This window comes from Lonchura striata, chromosome 4 (genome assembly GCF_046129695.1).
Source record: "Lonchura striata isolate bLonStr1 chromosome 4, bLonStr1.mat, whole genome shotgun sequence".
Taxonomy (NCBI): Eukaryota; Metazoa; Chordata; class Aves; order Passeriformes; family Estrildidae; genus Lonchura; species Lonchura striata.
In genome coordinates this window covers 7,041,859-7,056,603 of record NC_134606.1, presented here as the reverse complement: position 1 = coordinate 7,056,603, position 14,745 = coordinate 7,041,859, and the positions used below count along the sequence as shown (strand labels likewise).

The window sequence follows — 14,745 nt, the reverse complement described above, 5'->3', positions numbered from 1 at the left end:
ATGGCTATTGTTATTCTTGGGTATGGTCATTAATGTACTATGGTTGTACTTTTTTTCCTGAATATTAGGCTAATATATGTCCTCTGCTTAACCTACCATACAAACTTACAAAGCTGAGTCTTAATCTAATTAAATTTAGTTTAATTGCCTATATGCCTTTGCTTTTAGAGTTCTTATAAATCCTACCACTTTATTCTTCAGTAGGAAGTATGAAGTTGGATCTACTAAGACGTTTGGTACTGTATCTTCTTTAGTTTTTCCTTGTCCACTGGTGTCATAAAAGGTAGATGAAAAATCAGCTTCCATTTTGTATTTCTTGGTTGTCCAGTTGAATCATAATGTGTTAATGTTTGTCCTCATTCAGTGTCTTGTTAATGTGAATTAGCAATTAGTTTAACTTAAGCAGTGTGCAGAGAATACTCCAAACCTTTAGGAGAACTTCACTCATTTTTTTTCCAATAGCCTTCAGCTTTGCTCCAGATTAATGATCAGAGAAAAACATTAAACACTGCATGCAAATGATGTATCTTTCAGGAACACAAACATTCTGTGTTATTTGGTGGAGCAGAGCAGAAACCTCAGTGCTCTGCTTTCATACGCTGAAGAAAACTGCTGTGAATTGAGATTTTACCACACTTGCTTCTCTTTCCTCTCTGGGGCCATTATAACCCCAGTGCCAGGAGGCAGAAGTGGGTGTGTGTCACCATCATTTCTTGTATTTGCAGACCAGACTGGCCTAAGGCACGAATATGAAGGCCTGTGCTGGTTCAGGTGGGAAGGAGCACAGGTTGTCCCACTGTTCAGTGGAGTTCTCCTCCTCCGAGCAGGTGGGTATGGTGGTATTCTCCATGATAATGAATTCTCCATGTTTCTTGGCCATTCCCTATCAGTCAAGACTTATGCTTTGGTTTTCTTGCCCAGCAGGCTTAAACTGCTTCACAGATTTTACAATAAAGATGTATTTTTACTTTGAAAGAAAGTACTAATCTGACTGTATAGTTCATGGTTTGGAGGTTTTTTTCTTCATTTTGTTATTGTAACTTTAAACATAATTGAAAAGTGTCTCAGTGTACCTGGCTTGTGTATAAAGGCTGGTGAAGTTTTATTTCTATATCTGAGAAGAAATTGCCAAGAGTAAAAACCCAACAAACAAACAAGAGAAAGCCCCCACCACCAAAACCCTGCGATTAACAATAGCAGCACCTACTGCCCCGCTGTACCATAGTTTAGAGTGTAGTTGTAAAGTAGTAAATACAGATCAAATGCTTTGTTTCCTTATTTTACCATAATTATAAGGACCCTTTCCTTATCCAGGGAAAATGCAGATGCCCTCAGCAGTTTGGCTTACCAAGTTACCATAATGAATTGGGGTTGAGACCTCAGTAGAGGCTGTGCTGGATCATCTGTGGGAGCATTTTCATATCTCTGGTACCAATAAGGCACCTTTCAGACAATGTGTGTGTAGAACTTACTTAGAAATTATCCCATATTTATGCAAACTGGGTTTCGATGTTTAGGTATGTTTTATATTGCTTTTATTAAAAAAAAAAAAAAAAAAAAAGAGGGGGCATTCACAATGTAGGTCAAATTCTTGTGAACCCTCTTTAAAAAAAGACTTGCATTTGCATAAAAAAAGGCATGTGGGACTGCCTGAAGAAGTGCAGACTCCTGTAACTTTCTGAATTGTCTAAATGGGTGATTTAAAATGCAAAGGGAAGGGGCTTTACCTGCAATATTTTTGGCCATAAGCATTTTTTTTTTTCCTTTCTGAATTACAGCCCCCTGAAAATGGGGGGGTTTAGAAAGAAAGTGCTGACACAGCCTTGCCTACAGAGCAGTGCCCTGCTTGCTGCTGCAATAATTGTCCAGGCAGTGTTTTCTGCTTCCCTGCCATTTTGCTTTACATTCCTTCAATCCATTCCATTTTTAACTTTCCGAAAGTTTGGTATTATTGCGAGCCCCCGGCGTGTGTGCAGCCGCCGGAGGAGAGAGGTTGGCAGAGTAGCATGGACTTGTTAATCTCAGCCTGATCTTGTCAGCAACAGCAGAGCAGAGCGAGAGAGGCAGAGAACTCCGGCTGGGGCAGCGCTCCAAAGGTTCGTCTCTGCTGTTCTGTATCCCTGAATCGCGTCTCCGCGGCCGGGGGTGCGGGGCGCGGGGGCTGCGCGGCGGGGCCGTGTGCGCGTTCGGCCGCGGGGTTTGTGTGCGGGGGAGGCTTCGGCTCCGGCGCGCTGTGTCTTACGGCCGCGGAGACGCCGAACGAGGAGAAACCCTGTTGGTTCTCCATGCAAATGACCGCTTTGGTTGTAACAAAAGCCTTGATGTTGGGCTTGGAAAAATGATCTGACAGTGTAACAACCCCAGGCCACTTTCGCCATGTTTTTGTTTATTCATGTTTCATTCCGTTTTCCGTAGCTATCTCGCAGATGTTTCTAATTTCACTGTTTGTTGTTGGTTTGGGTTGGTTTTTTTTGTTTTTTTTTTTTTTTCCTCTCTCTTTCTTTTTACACCGTCGAGCCTTTTTGGAGTTAGCAAGAAAACGTGTGAAAGAATGTTAACAAAACAGAGAGGTGTTGCAGATGTTTATACTTTAGTTCTTGCGTTGCGCCTGGCGATTCTGCCAGAGGGATTCGGTGCATATGAAGGAACGTAAGGAGCATCTGTTTTACCTACCGAGCTTCTGGTTTCGAAATGTGCCCATTGTAACTTGAATATTTACATAAACAGATGAAGTGAGCACGTTCCCGGTGCAGTGTGGCAGGTCGAGATTCTCATTTGTTTGCTACTGCTTTGGAAGGGGGGAGGAAGGGGGGGGAATCCAAAAGAGCAAGGAAAGGAATATCTGTGACACAACATGTATGCTCCTAGATAAACTCCTGCCATCTCGGAGTGCCTTTAAATATTTGAACAGCTTCCGTTAAGTCAAATAAAATTGGTTACCATGAGAAACAAAAAAGTCTAATAGAATAGTTGAGCACACTAATGAAAATCTGAATGTAACATTGTTTCAGAATCATTCAAAGAATCGGATTAGACAGAAAACCTTGTCAATATCGGTCCTAGTGACACATTTAAACATTTTTCTTTCTGAGATCCTGGAAAACAGCAGTATACACAGTACAGAAATAGCAGAGGTGGAGGGTATGTTATCTTACAGTTGCATAAATTGAAATGTAATTGTCTACTAATGATATTAAAATCAGTCTGGTTGTAGAATTTTATGCTTGATGAATGTATCGAGGCATACACAAATAAAATCCGGAATCTTAAAGGACAATGATTCAATGTCCAAAGCCAGTGGTTAAATCAGATGTGGTAACTATGGTGAGAGGTAAAGTTACTTAGCTTCCCACAGACCATGCATATGTGGGTTTCTTTTCGTATAATGGAGATTAAGGAGAAAAGGATTAGAAAATCTGAAGAGAAATTTTGAGTAGGAGACCTGTAGCCTTGCTCTGGGAATTAACACTGTGGAGGCTTTTAAAAGAGAGGCAGGGTGGAAGTAAACACTCTCTTGTAATATATATTGATGATAATTCTAGAAAGGAGTCTTTCTGGTTGGGAATATCAACAGCGGCTCATGCATACAGGAACAAAATCAATTCTCTCCATATTAAAATAATCCTCCTACTCCAACAAAACAAAAGCAGAACCCGGCACAGATTCTCACATTACCAAGTGACAGCACAAAATCAGGTAAAACCTGCTATTCTGAATAAATTAATTTTAGGGTTTTTAAGAATGAAGCAATATTGATTTATTTGGATTGCTTTGCATTCCTATTTTTAAGCATGAGTATGATATGTGTTTAGGATTTTTTTAAACTTCAAAAATGGTGGTCATAGGAAGTAGGAAATAAAATCAGAGCTTAGTGTTCTAGCTGGTAAATATTGGGGGAGTTTGGACTGCATCCAGAGAGACTTGGACCATGTTTCTGATTTTCCTTGAGTTGAGAGGCTTCAGTGTTATCTTGAGCTTCTCAGGGAAGAATTTGAGATTATGCTGATCAGCTCCAAGGGGCATGGGAAGGATTGTCATGCTTGCACATAAAACTCTGGTGTTCTGAGAGAGCCACCAGAGATGCTAATTAGTGATTAGTGAGTTGAAAGCTTAGGAAACAGAAAGGGGAGAGGTCAGGTTCAATTTCCAGCATAGAGGGTCCAGTTCCCTGCACCAGTGAAAAGTACATTTACTATGAAAGTGCAGAGACATCTGGGGGACATGAGGTGTGCTCAGCTTTCTAGTAATGAGTGCTAAAGTGTATTGGGGTTTTGGCAATGCATTAGACACATCTTTAATAAAATACTGTAAAGTTTTGGGTTTCCCCTCCTCCCTGCCCCCACTGAGGTTGTAAAACACTTGTTTTATGAGAAGTTGGCAGGGGAACTGCTAGTTGAACATAGCCTAGAAGCACGGTGTTATGATTTTTAAGGTGTTTGTGGATTTGCTAGGAAATGCTTTAAGCTTTATGTGGGTCATATTCCCAGTTTACCTTATCAGCTGCTCAGGGTGTTATCAGGTACCTGTTCAGGAGACTGGGATCACTATCCCTGTGAACCACTGCTCGTTAAATCCATGAATGGAATGTATGCAGGCCAAATAATAAAAAATAGACACAACAACAGTGAAATTCACATTTGTTACAAATTGTTTTCACAATAGGTCAACACATTTTATTGATTTTTCTGTTTAAATTGTCACTTCTTCAAAGGTATTAAAAGTTCACTAATTGTATTCTCTGCTAATAAGGAGGACGAGGAAGAAAAAGTATTGAATTGCTGCTATCAGTGGACAATAATTTGGTTTTTTCTTCAAGTTGCAGTTGCCATTTATGGAATGGTACATTGTTATTGCATTAATAATGGATTATTATTTCACTGGAAAATTTTTATTTATATAGAGATTGCTATTTTAGATTGAAGCAGATAGCTTCTGTATCTAGAGCAAAAGTCAGATATTGCTATTGATGCATAATAATTAATTTCCTTTTCAGTGCGTTTTGAAATGATTTTATCATCCTCCTTTATTAGGATGTATTATATTTAAGAACAACCAACCTGGTATTTCAGGCACAGGATGCTGTATAACCTAGTGGAATTGGAAGAAGTGGTGTTTTTCATTCTTTGCTATTGGATTACGGCAGATCACTTCACCTTTCTTTTTCCATTTTCCATCTCCAAAACAGATGTAATGGTAATTCCTTCAATATCTACTGATTAAATTTTGAGATAAGCAACATTTTGTCTTACAGCAGCGCACATGGTGGGTACTGACTTACTTGCATCAAAAGTCCTAAAACATTAAAAATAATTAAAATACTAGTGTTTTGATAATAAAATGTTTCCAGAAAAAAAATCCGAGTTAGTGCTAATGAGGCTTTTTCAGACATTTGTGATCAATGTGGGGTTTTGTAGGGAGCTGAATATCAGATGGCTGGTTAGTACCTTGAGAGTGAGAACTGACAGATTATACATGTCTGGTTTAAATCTTGAACAAAGGCAGTAACTGACAGAACCAGAGGACACAATCTCAACTGCATCAAGGGAAATATAGGTTGGATATTAGGAAGAAGTTTTTTACAGAAAGGGTGATAAAGTTCTGGAATGGTCTGCCCAGGGAGGTGGTGGAGTCATGATCCCTGGATGTGTTTAAACAAAGACTGGATGTGGCATCAGTGCCATGGTTTAGTTGGGATGTTGGAGCATGGGGTTGGACTTGATGATCTTGAAGGTCTCTTCCAACCTGGTCATTCTGTGAATTCCGTGAAAAGATGGGCTGTTATTTGTCTAATCTGATCAGTTTAATCAATTGACAGATAAGTGCATTTACATATAAAACATGATGACAAAATTTAGGAAATCACAGTTTGAACTACAAATTGCACCTTAAGTTTCCACAGTTTCCTCCTTCATGTATGACCCTGCTTCAGTTATTTACTCGTATCTTTATCTTTGTAGACAGCAGAGTCAGTATTTTGTTACTGAAAATGATCAAATGATCTCTTGCTGTGGTTTAGTTTGGCGTATTGTTTTGGTTTTTTTAATAGAATTGAAATAGCCCCTCACACTTTTAAAAAACATACATTTTTCTGTTTAAAGGATAGAATTTTATTCTAAGAAGAACTCTAATATTAAAAAACAATTTTTCCAACAGTATTCCCTTTGAAAGGACTATTTTTCTTCATGTGCAGAACAAGACAATATGGCTTAGTTTGTAAAATTTGTTTATACAATGGTATTTTCTAAGTACACAGTGCCTGGAATATGTCTTAGGACATAAAAAATAGAATAAATAAAAGCTTTTGTATCCAAACAGCTTCTGTTTATATTTCTCAGTAAGAGGTGTGTGTGTGGAGAAGGATTCTTGTAGCTTTGAGAAACTGTGTATGCTTTGTCTTGTAAATTATGTCATTATTTATCTTGGTAAATCTTAGAGCAGCAACTACATGACAGTTTCCCTTTAGAACAGTAAAGATCAGGTGGTGTTTCTGTGGAAATCATTCTAACTTATGCTGTGTTCTTGAGATATTTCTCTGCCTTTCTCAGGTATCTCAGCTTGGGTTTTGTAGAGGAAAATTAACCAGGGATAATGTTGTGATCTGGTAATGCCTTTGCAAGCTGCAATATATTCCCAGTGTTTTGCAAGGAGATAATGATGGTTTGAAAGCTTTGCATGCCTTTTTTTTGGTAGAGCTTTCATAAATTCCCTTCTTTACTTACTGATATGCCTCCAGAAAGAGTATGGCGTGACATATCTTCTTTTAAACTGTAAAATGTATGGGTGTCTTTTCTGGTGCTTTGTTTATGCTGTGCTGTGACAGACAAGTAGAGATTAAAAAATGCTATACTTAAGAATACTTAGAATAATATAGTCTTTAAATAACAACTTCTAAGATCGTCTCTTCTTTCATCCTTCATCTCTGCAGTGAGGGAGTGGTATCAGGGAGAAATAGTAATTCTGACTTTTTCATATAAGTGATGTGAATTTGATCAAATGCAGTTACTAAATCATTTCTGAGGCCTTCCAGTACAAATAGATACAAGAAGCATCCATGATACTGTTCAACGTGAGTTGAGAAGTGACCAGTGGAGTTCAGACTGTGAGAAACAGGCAAAGAGATGTGTTACATTTAAATTGTTGCGCACAGGTTGATGTGCTTCCTCAAATGTTGGCACAGAAATGAAAGAAGAGATCCTGTTTACTTTTAAGGTCAGAGTGTCTGGGAAGGACTCACTCAAGAAACAATTGCCATTTCTCATTTTACTCTATAACTGTGGGACCGAAATTGGATTTTGCAGATTTCCACCTCCTGGGAAGTCAGCTTGAAGAAAGTAAAGATTGTAGTAGAGTCATTGGACCATAAAAATTAAGCAGATAAAATCACTTAATCTATTTGGGATAGAGTGTATTACTTTCAGCCCTATGTTTGTTAGACTGCTGAAGATGTCAAAAACAGGGTGTGTTCACCCTGTTGGAGCAATGTTAAAAATGTAACTTTAATGATCCTTACAGGACTATATCAAAATCCAAACACTTGCGTCCTGGCTGTCTGTGAAGGTTTCTGCACCTTATTGGTACTTAATTTGAATAAGACTGAATTAAATCTATGTCACATTGCTTTTAATTTGAGCATCTCTGTCCACCTAATTAAGGGAGAACTTAACCTGTGGAAATGCTAAATTCAAGTTTCTAATTAGCATTGCTCACCAAAGTTAGTAGATGCCTCAATAAGTATGGCAGATGTTTCCAGCAGTCTTTAATGTCATTCTAAGTTTTGTATACTTGCACTTGATTTTGTTCTGTATTCAATTACATCTTTACCTCTGTTCTGCATTGTTTGTTTCAGTATTTGTAGTTGATAGTGTTTTGTCTTGCAGTAATGTGTCCTAAATGCATATACATAATTTTCTTTTTCTGATTTAGAGCCCACTGGCAGCTTCTCTGCTTAGTGCTAGTCACAGATTTCTCAGAAATGCCAGTAAGATTTTATATTCCTTTAGATGTGTTTCTAGATGGAGCAATGACAGAATTGGGTAAGGAAAGGCACAGCAGTCTGGTGTTGAGTTGATTTGTAGATTGTGGTTGTTCAGATCCCTCTTGGGAGAGAGGGGCAGTCTATTAGCAAGCCTGAAGATGTAAGTGGGTGTTTTCTGTAGAGGTCTACAAGATAAAATGTTAAACTGACCCTTCTAGCATATGGGCAGCATGTTCTAATGAGAATTATGAGTACAGTCTGGAAGTTCCTCAGTGTGTTTATGATTGCTTCTGCCTCAATAAACAACTCCTTGCCAGCTCTTTTCTATCCCGGTGCTTTGATTTTGTGGGCAATTTCTGTCTGCATAATATTGATGAGTCAGAGTATTGTCAGCTGGAGTACCTCAAACGATATGAAAGGACATAGAGTACAAAATATTTTCTGGTGTTTTAGGAAGAGATGATGACATTCTGACAATTGAAAGGTAAGGCTGCAATGTGCAAGGCACCATGCTATGCATTTCTGATGTATGTTTTGGGAGCAATATCCTCAGCTAGACTGGAGTAATTTTTGGGAAGCCACTTCTCTGGTTGACAGCCTTTTCCACAATGCTATTTACAGGGAATTCTGACAATGTCATAATTGGAAATTAATGTTTGATAAGAAGTGATCTGCACCTGGAACAGTAACTTTTTTAATACCTGGTGTCAATTTTTCAATGCTTCCTTAAAGTTAAAGTACCTCTCCTTTGTGATATTTTTAATAGCTTTGTGTTATAAAAAGTGAGGGCTTTTGTGTGGAGTCTCAACTGTTACTTTCAGATTGAAATGACTTTGTATTCTGAAAGGTGTTGTCTTAATGTCATAATTTGGCTTTAAATTGTAATTCCTAAAACACGCTACCATTTACCATCCCATAGTTGTACTTTGATGATCTTTGTGGGTCTCTTCCAACTTGGGATGTTGAATAAATCTGTGATCTTTCTTATCACAAAGGTTCACAATGGGCTTTTTTTTAGGGATGCAGGCAGTGATTTTCTAAGAGTGCGATCACTGTAGTTTCAGTTTTCTTTCCTAAATTTGTAATTGGTATAAAATTGGTCATAGTTTGCAGTGGCCAAGTTTGTATAGCTCAGGAAGAAACTGTGTGTGTTGCAGTCCAGGAAATCAGTGCACACCTGAAGCTGCTCTGAGAGCTTTTTATGTGCCCATGGTTATTTATTGTAACTATAGAAAATATTTTATGTTAGTAAGCTCTTACCCAATGCTAATTAAAAATGACAGTCGCTCTTGTTGCAAACAGTAACCATTGACTATGCAGTAAAAACATCTGAAGAAGCCTATTAACTTCAAAATGGCTAAAAATATGCAGTGTGGATATGAATTTGCCTCATCATCCTGAGAAGTTTGCCTACAGTAAGGAACCTGTCCAGTGGTTTTCTCTTAAATTAGCTTTTTTTTTGTTATCGGTCTTTGCATATGTTTTAGAGTCTTAAAATGAAAGGTATGATGTAAACAGTAGGTATTAAAAGGCTCAGATAATTTTAATGTGATTTTTAAGAGGCATTTGTAGAGTTTTAACTTTGACTTGCTGCACTTTGATAGCAAAAATGTTACATATTTAATCAGCTTGAGACTGCAGTAAAATTTTAATTTAGAAATAGTGTTATGCCCAGCTACTTGTTAAAATAATCCTGTGTATTGGTTTCAGTGCCATGAAAGTTTTACAGTTTGCAGTGTGGTTCAGTATTTTTTCAGATTGGTGTTCGCATAGATGTCAAGATGAAAATGGGTCTCATAAAAAGTAGGATAAGGCAGCAGATTGTAATTCAGCATTATATTTTTTTCAGTTGTTCAGCATTGATACATACCTCTGGATAGGACAGTTAACTCAAGATTAAATTAAAACTAAATTCAGTTCAAATTTTAAATTAAATAAAATACTGGCACATTAGCTATCACTTTGGAGTGAGAAAGAAATTATCTTTTACTATGTGTGTGCTGATTCTCTAAGGAAGAATACTGTTCTTTCATAAAACCATTATGAGTAATGGAACCGATGTCTATACAAAATGAGTCTATGTGGGGTTTTAACAAAACAGTGATGTATCAAAGAAGGTGGTTCCCAGCAGGATTTTCTTGTCAAATGCAGTGCATCTCTTAAGCTTCATGGGTGCAGCTTGTCAGCAGAAGAAACACACATCCTGTCGCTGTTTAGTTATGCGACCAAAATAAATAACATGACATTCAACCAAAAGTATTTTGCATTGTCCAAGACAAACATCCACAGCAACTGGCAGTCTCATGTCCCACATGACACTCTGTGAAGGAGGCTTTCCCTCTTCAACCCTGACTCTTAAGTAATTGGGAAGGTTATGCTAAACAAACATCAGGGGGAATTGCTACTGTAGTTCTTTTGTGGGAAAGGAATTTGTGATGTTGCCAATTGCAAAACTCAGATCCAACAAGAATCTGAAATTTGAATTGACAAGCCAAAAGCTTCCATTGTTTGAATTTTCAGAGATCTGGTACAATCCAAAAAAAGGGTCTTGAAAGTTTTCTGCTTTCAAAAATGTGTGGTAGAACTTTGTGGGAGATTACCCAGCCTGGTTATAGTGCCTTATTAAACCAAATTATAGACCAGCTTTCTATTGGACACTGTGTCAGTATAGGGGGGGGGGGGAAAGTGCATTGTGAGGAGTCTGTCAGAGCATGAAACAGGAAACACAAGATGGATTCACACCAGCAGTAGTTAAAGAACTGTGGGAGTGAACAGAAAGTTCTCTGCAAGCCTAACCTGTGGTGCTGATGGATGCTGGTGACACTTGAACAAACAGTAAAATTGCAGTGATGTGCTGAGCTGGTTGTAGTGAAAAGCTTCTGAGGGACTAAGAGGTTGCAGGTGAGGTGATAATAGACAGTGATCTCAAACATACCTACCTTTCTTTTTGTCATACTGATGAGAAAGGAGGCTCAGGTTCATCAATGTCTCTATATCCTGCTCAAAGTGGAAACTGCAATGGATTTTTCTTCTCCTTCAGAGCAAAAAGTGTCCTACAGCAAGTTCTGTAGTCACCTGATCTATATGTGAGTTTTCCTATTTTCTAGAGAAAATATCTGGGATCTTTTCACCAACTGCACTTAGTGCTTAAACCATTAAATTTACAGCCTTCATCTTCTCCTTTCCGTGTGGTGTGGGGATGGGTTATTTACCAAGACCTAATACCTATTCAAGCAGAGCAGAAAATTCACTGAACCTGGAAATAAAGTCATGCATTCAAATGGCAAGAATTGATACAACCCACATCCTCTACAGTGAGAAGCCTTCCCTATTCTTTCTTTGCATTGCTTTTCCCTTATTAGTGATGGTTCTATCATACCTTGTAAATCCCTTACCTGGGGAGGATATGATAGAGTCACTTAGATTACAGTGCAAGAGTGAGTGTGAAATTGCCACCTTATTTTTGTGGCTGCTGTTTGTCAAAGCAGGCATGATTCCATTTTACTGTTCTTTTTGACTGGGGATTTGCTATTGCAAGATCTGAAATAAACTACTAATCATTTGTATTTGCTTATTTTTGCTTTCCAAATTCAAGATATTGTGTGTCACAGGGTACTGTTTTTCTAAACACAGAAATACTTCCTGATGTAGGCTGTTTGGAGATGTATGATCAATAATGTCATAAAGCATTTTAGGCACATTTAGGTCATGTAATGAGAAATATTATAACAGGTGTGTCACAATTAAGTGTTTAAAAAAATTGTTGTTGACTCAAGCGTTTTTTTTTTATCTTCTTCATTTGAGATGTGTGGGGTGCCATAATAGAAAGAAGACTGAACCTAAGTATCCTTGCTACTTCTTATGTGAAAGCACAAAAAGCAAGAAGAGGGGTGCTGTCAGTTTACAGTTCTCTGTGTTTCAAAGTGTGGCACCTTCATTGTGTGCTTGTGCATCCTTGAGGGTCAGGTTAAGAATTTGCTCCGATATTCAAATTATTAAGCAACTTTCTTCTTCAAGTGTTTGTAAGAGCTCAGGAGAAAGAATTTGTTCCCTCCTCTACCTGGTTTTGGGGGATAAGGCTCACATGTTATTTTACAATATTTAGTTCTAATTCCAGATAATTTTTAGGAAGATGGTTGGTTGTGGGTGTGGACTTTAGGCAGAGGTACACTTCTGTGGGGGAGATATGCTTTTTTGGTAAGGAATTGATGCTGGAAATGCTTAGATTCTTCTTTGGTCATTGAAAAAAAAAAATCAGATGAACCCTTGGGTGTTCCAGAAATTAGTGTTAAAACAAGACTGATATCTCAGGGCTTGTGTCTCCTGGGTGAAGTGGTTGCTGCTTTTATGAGTTACAGATCTCCATACTTCAAGACAGCAGAAAGAAAATGTGTGATTTAAAGATGACATAGAAACTTTTATTGCTCTGGATTCAATTTGTCGTATAAAACTGTTGTTGTAGCTGATGCTGATCAAGTCATAGGTTAAGGTGATGGTTACATTTATCCAGTGTTTGTAGCTCTCTGATAGTTTGATGTGGCTTTAATGGATTTGGATTATGGTCGATAAGCTACAAAGATGACGTAGGCCTGAAAGGTAAGGCAATAACCACCACCTCTGTCTTGTGTCTTAGTCAGGTTTACAGCACAGCAAAACTCTGCCAAGCAATACAAAGCCTTGTTAACATCTGTTGGGTATTAAAACAAATCACTGGTACCGTAATGCCTTGTTCCTCTTAAAGCTGAACATTGTTTCCTCCTTCCACCTCCACTGGAATCACCAGGGGATAATCTTGGTGATACAGAAATGTGCTGTAAGTCATGGTATGGCCAAGCAATTACCAGCACAAAATTAAGATAATGCCTTTAGGATTTCTTTGTATTCCTTTTTGGTTTGTGTACTAGAATTTTGGTTTGTTACTTCTTGTTCTTTGTATATGTTACATTCTGAATTTGTCAGCGTTGGAAAATACAAGGCTGAATATTGGTGAGAAATCAACAAAAAAAAAGTCTGTCTTATATAAAGTTCTTTTCTGAGCTAGAACTGGCAATAATGTTATTTAAAGACTGGATTTTCAATGTTGAAGACCTAAAGTTTGGAAATAATCTAAAAAAAAAAAATCACTTTTGCTCTAAAGAAGATTTGTGACTTTTTCTATTTCTCTGTGATGGATTGCTGGAAGAATTATCTTGGAAAAACAACAGCTGCTTTCAGCTTTTATTTGGGTCAGATGTTTTTGTAATATAGCATGTTTAATATTGAGACAGAAATGAATCTGTAATTATAGAAATGCCTTTCTGTGAAGTGACATAAACTGATGCAGCCAGTGAGAGCAGTGTGTGGGCTGCACATCAGCCATGTATTGCAATCCTGGAGCAGTAGAGGTGATGACACCACTGTTCCTGGGTATTTGTTTTCCATCAATATGAGAACTGTAGGAAAAGGGAAGGCAAACAATCCAGTAAGAAGGTATGTGCCAGTGTGGTACTAATACAAGGAAAAGCATCTGGTTTGTCAGTTTGCTTATGATTTTATCTGTGAAAGTTACTGATGAAATTGTGATGTATTACTTCACCTGTAGTGATACTAAGACTGGCTACAATACTGTGACCAAATAAACCCTTTAATTTCTCACATTCAGCTTTTTAAAATGTTTGTTTGATGTGAGGCTGTTCTAGGATTCTTTCAAGATTTTTTGTTTGTTTCACAGTACTTCATTTTATGCTGGATTTCACTTCAAGATATGAAATTCTACTAAATTATACTAATATTTAAATTGTATTAAATTGTCATGTAGACTTAAGTCTTGGAAAACCTGACTTAGAATGAGGAATAAAAGAATTAATTAAAGTTTAATCTGAAGAGAAGTTTGCTAAAGGTCAGTGTAACAGCTTTTAGGTGTGCAAGAAGTATTTGTAGAGTCATGGTGGGAGAGTACAAGAAATACTGAACTTGGATCAAAGCAAGAGAGAGTCAGGCAAGTTGAACTTTATTATCATCCAACCAGAAGATATTTCTTTTTTTAAGCATAATAGTACAGAAACTCTGAGGTCCTCTGCCTGGAAATCCTACACAGTCTCTGTTACCTGAGACCTTAATCTCCTGTTTAGACAACTCTGTGTGGATTGAGGGAAGATGATCTGGGCTAGGGAAAGGATCAGGTGACCTCTTGAGCTCTCCCTTCCAGTTACGTTTATTATGAACCTCAGAAGAGAATAGCACAACTATGAGAAGTTTCAGTCCCTCTCACTTTTTTTTTTTTAATTGTGCTTTTTAATGAAGGTATATAACTGCACATTTTATTTCGTTTTTGGCATATGGGTTCTGGGGCAGTCAACTGTTGGCAATGACTACCATATTTAACCAGTTTCCAGTGTGAAGTTATGACTTACCAGTTAAAGATTCAATCTATCCATTTAATTAAAGTGTTCTTCAACACTTCCTAGTGTACAAGTACATGGGTAGGCAGTTGTTTGGGATCACCAGTCAATGAGTTCGTGTGATCTGTGTTTTGGTTTTCATCCCTTTTCAAAAAATCTCTCTCTTCAGAGTGTGCCAACTTTTCCTATTTTACAGTTTGGTTTTGAAGATATGAGATGCAGCTCTGGAACATTTTTATCCTGTGGTTTTATTTATTTTTTTTTTTTAATCTGGTATGGCCTGCTATTTTATGAACTCTCTGAGTGTGTTTGTGTAAATGCTTATTCAGCCCTCATGGGTTTATTCATGACTATATTGCTGAAGCATTTGGGAGTTCATTATGGTCCATA

General features: G+C 37.7%; 1 protein-coding gene across 6 annotated transcripts in view; it reads left to right on the top strand.

The window, feature by feature from the left end:
• CTBP1 (C-terminal binding protein 1) overlaps positions 1-14,745 on the top strand; it is a 232,382-nt gene that overhangs the window by 2,221 nt on the left and 215,416 nt on the right. For 4 of the 6 annotated variants that reach the window (XM_021535692.3, XM_077782703.1, XM_077782701.1 and 1 more), the window contains exon 1: positions 1,976-2,096. The exons of the other annotated variants lie outside the window; for them this stretch is intronic. The gene's annotated coding sequence lies outside the window, so the exon portion shown is untranslated. Of the gene's footprint in view, positions 1-1,975; positions 2,097-14,745 lie in introns of those variants that run through there. 6 annotated transcript variants of the gene reach the window in all.